This window comes from Schistocerca cancellata, chromosome 1 (assembly GCF_023864275.1).
Source record: "Schistocerca cancellata isolate TAMUIC-IGC-003103 chromosome 1, iqSchCanc2.1, whole genome shotgun sequence".
NCBI classification, from domain to species: domain Eukaryota; kingdom Metazoa; phylum Arthropoda; class Insecta; order Orthoptera; family Acrididae; genus Schistocerca; species Schistocerca cancellata.
This window is the reverse complement of record NC_064626.1, coordinates 800966214-800970776: the sequence shown is the minus strand read 5'-3', so window position 1 is coordinate 800970776 and position 4563 is coordinate 800966214.

Genomic DNA, 4563 nt, shown 5'->3' with positions numbered 1-4563 from the left:
TACGATAAACCGCAATCGCGTTAGGCTACAATCCGACCTTTATCAAAGTCGGAAACGTGATGGTACGCATTTCTCCTCCTTACACGAGGCATCACAACAACGTTTCACCAGTCAACGCCGGTCACCTGCTGTTTGTGTATGAGAAATCGGTTGGAAAATTTCCTCATGTGAGCACGTTGTAGGTGTCGCCGCCGGTGCCAACCTTGTGTGAATGCTCTGAAAAGCTAATCATTTGCATATCATACCTTCTTCTTCTTGTCGGTTAAATTTCGCGTCTGTAGCACTTCATCTTCGTGGTGTAGCAATTTTAATGGCCAGTAGTGTAGTTATATTTTCATAACAGGGCAGTTATCAAGTAACTGGAGCCACAATCATAAGTAGGTGTATATTTTACAAATGTGCGACATTTGAAAGAATAAATCACCAAGTGTGTTTGCAACTAGAGAGCATTACATTCGTCATTGTTGTAAAAATGGCGCATACTGTTCTGTCACAAGACAATACAGAAAGAGCATTGTTGTGTGGTACAAGAAGTTTAAACAGACTGGTAGTATGCTGAATCTTTTATGACCAAAGGGTCAGGCGTAGTTCCAAATCTATTCGACGAGCGTCGATCGTGAATTAGGAAGTTTTGGACCAAGTCTAGATGAAAGCATGTGTCGAGCAGCTAGCTCGCGGCTGAAACATTGGCACCGCGCTCGTGACGGCCTGGTTAGAGAATACACGTGTTATCGACATCTAATCCATACGGGACAACCGTGCTATCTTCCGGTAGCAGCAATGTAGAGAGCTAGAGAAAAGAATAGCACATGTGTGCGACTGTATGTATGTATGTGTGTATGTGTGTGTGTGTGTGTGTGTGTGTGTGTGTGTGTGTATACTTTTTTGGTATATAAAAAAGACTGGTTATATACACGACAGTGAAGATAATTTCATCATTCATTCGCTGTTTGTACATGTGCTCAGTTGACAAGGCACTTGTGTTGAATAGGGAGGACTTTAACATATGTATTTCCTACAAGCGGCAATCAGAGGAATGTATTCACAGTCCTCTTCATGAAGATTGGAAAGAGATGATAATGGGAGAAGATATGACAGTTTATTCGGATTACCCAGCAATCAAGAGATGGAAAGACTTGATAGTGAGAGTTTATTCGAGTTACCCTGCAATCAAGAGGGGGACACACCTCTGAGTCAGAAATCAGGCCGTGGAGTGGTGCAACTGTTCCCAACATCAGCGCTTTTTTCTAAAGGTGATAAATTACTGCACTCGATGTATGGTTTACTGATAATAAATGAAACTGTAGGGGCTGAAGCGACAATATTCCACGATGCGTCACAACAAATTCCGAACTTTTTCAGTCGAAATAGGTCGAGAAAAAATGTTGCATTACTTATTGAACACGTATTTATTACGTATTTTAGCGCAATGAACTCGGTTATGCGACTTTTTTCTTTAATGTTCGCTGGTAGAAATTTTTCAGCGGAAGTAGAGCGGAGTGTTGTTTGATCAGGTGCTTCGACAATTTATTTTTCCTTCGCAGGACTGAAGCTGGCGGAAGACGTTTAAGGCCACAGCCAACAGGTCGGTCCGCGACACATCGCCCATTTGTGCTGATTTAGCGTATGCTCTGTCTCCCTCGCTACAGCGCGGGAGTCCTGCTCGCCACCTTCCATCATCAGGACCTGCTTCTAGGAATCCTTAATTCACGAGCGATGAACGTCGAGTAGATTTGGAGGGATGCCTGTAGGACTCAACATACTACAAATCTGTCTAAACTCCATAGCCCACACAGCAATACTCCTTCCGTATTGTCTCGTGATAGCACAGAACACACTGCTCCATTTTTACTACGACGACGATCTTAATGCTCCCTGTCTGTAAACAACCTTGGTGATTTATTCTTCCATTTGTCACAAAGTTGTAAAATAAATATTCATTGATGATTATGGCTTCGGTGCGTTAACAACTGTTGTTTCGGAAATATAATTACGTTACTTCAGCTGTGTTCTGTCTCAGGTAGTGACGATGTACCTTACACATACTCACAGCAGGCACTATGTTTGTTTCGTGAAGTCGGTGTGCACCTGAGTATTCCTATTTCTGTACGTCTTAACTATTTTTGCATAGTGTAGTGAACCCTCGATCTGAGGAGTAGGTGACAGTCCGATGATACAGATCCTCGCTTTCAGACTTCTTCTACTGATAGTGTTTCATAGTGGTCCTACAGTGTGGTTCTAATTAAACTTTCAATACTAGTGTGGACGGAGAACTGTTTAAAATATGAGCAAAAAACTTTATAGGATTGCTCTTCAGACTGTTTATCTTTCGGTACAATGAAATACATGCACACACTCGACAAGGGTCTGGACGAGGTGAGCATGGCTTAGTATCACTGAGGGGGAGAGTATTTCCATGGAATAAGGCAGCAGTCTGCATTGGGCCATCACATAGACGATCCCACTCATCTAGGGATAATATTACTTAACGTAACTACACTCATGGTCATAAATTAAGGATAATTGCAGAATGTGGTGCCACACAACGAGGTAATACTCAAAACTGGAGCTAATAGCATAGGCACATAGGGAACACACACGACACAGATCTGTAAGACCACGATATTGGTGATACGTTGAGAAAACCGTCCCGAAACACATGTGCTACAAAACGCCACTGTTTCCTGCGCATGTACCCCGACATCAATATGGGATATGATCACCATGCACACGTACACAGGCCGCACAACGGGTTGTCACACTCTGGATCAGGTGGTCGAGCCGCTGCTGGGGTATAGCGTCCCATTCTTGCACCAGTGCCTATTGGAGCTCGTAGCGGTTTGAAGACGTGCAGCGATACGTCGACCGAGAGCGTCCCAGACGTGCTCGGCGGGGTTTAGGTCTGGAGAACAGGCAGGCCACTCCATTCGCCTGATATCTCCTGTTTCGAGGTACTCCTGCACGATGGCAGCTCGGTGGGGCCGTGCTTTATCATCCATCAGGAGGACGGTGGGACCCACTGCACCCCTCAAAAGGCTGACATACTGGTGCAAAATGGCGTCCCGATACACCTGACCTGTTACAGTTCCTCTGTAAAAGATATGGAGGGGTGTACGTGCACCAATCATAACCCCATCCCCCACAATCAAACCATGACCTCCATACAGGTCCCTTTCAAGGACATTAAGGGGTTGGTATCTGGTTCCTGATTCACACCAGATGAAAACTCCGTAGGAATCACTATTCAGACTGTACTTGGACTCGTCCGTGAACATAACCTGGGATCACTGTTCCAATGACCATGTACTGTGTTCTTGACACCAGGCTTTGCGGGCTCTCGTGTGACCAGGGGTCAGTGGAATGCACCTTGCAGGTCTCTGGGCGAATAAACCATTTCTGTTGAGTCGTCTGTAGACTGTGTGTCTGGAGACAACTGTTCCAGTGGCTGCAGTAAGGTCCCGAGCAAGACTACCTGCAGTACTCCGTGGCCGTCTGCGGGCACTTATGGTAAGATATCGGTCTTCTTGTGGTGTTGTACACTGTGGACGCCCCGTACTGTAGCGCCTGGACACGTTTCCTGTCTGCTGGAATCATCGCCATAATCTTGAGATCACACTTTGTGGCACACACGGAGGGCCCGTGCTACGACCTACTGTGTTTGACAAGCCTCTAGTCGCCCTAGTATTCTACTCCTCATAACGTCATCATTATGTGTTCTTTGAGCCATTTTCAACACACAGTCACCATTAGCACGTCTGAAAACGTCTGCACACATATTCGCTGCACCGTACTCTGACATGTACCAACACACCTCTGCGTATATGGACTGCTGCCAGCGTCACCGTGCGACGACCGCAGGTCAAATGCACTGCATGGTCATACACCGAGGTGATTTAAACCCGCAAACCGCCCACCAGTGTGTTGTTTCATCAAGTATCAGCATTATCCTTAATTTATGAGCATGAGTGTATATCGCGGATTTTCAAATACAACCACTGGATGAAACTCACGACGCTGACGAGTTTACAGGCACTCTTGTTTGGAGTTTAACTGATTGTACGCGCAAGATTTATGATGATGGTTAGAAACCTATAACCCTCCTACCTCTCCGGCTTATAGGCGTTTCTGTATGACCGTGTACCTAAAGTCCCTTATCTGTGGGGAAAAGACATTTACTCCGAATAATAATGCAAAACCGAGAGGAGTAGGTGAAGTTATAACCGAATCGCCACTGCTCAGTACTTTAGCAATGACGATTAGAAACAAAGTTCGGTTAACTTAGTATACTTATATTACGTAAACTAATTTTTAATTAACAGTAGTTAGTGGAAAATCTGGAAAAAAGGTTTTCAAAGTTTTCATTAATGGAAAGAAGTAACGGTCGCCAGTTCCTCACCGGAACAAGAAGAATTAAACTGAAACTGAACTTTATACTCGTAAGCAAACTTAAGGTAAGAATAGTCATAGCGTCATAACGTGGGAACAGTACCTAACGCACACTTTCAAGTATTTCATACCACACGTCACAGTAGTCAGATAATAATCCAATAGCAAACACATGCA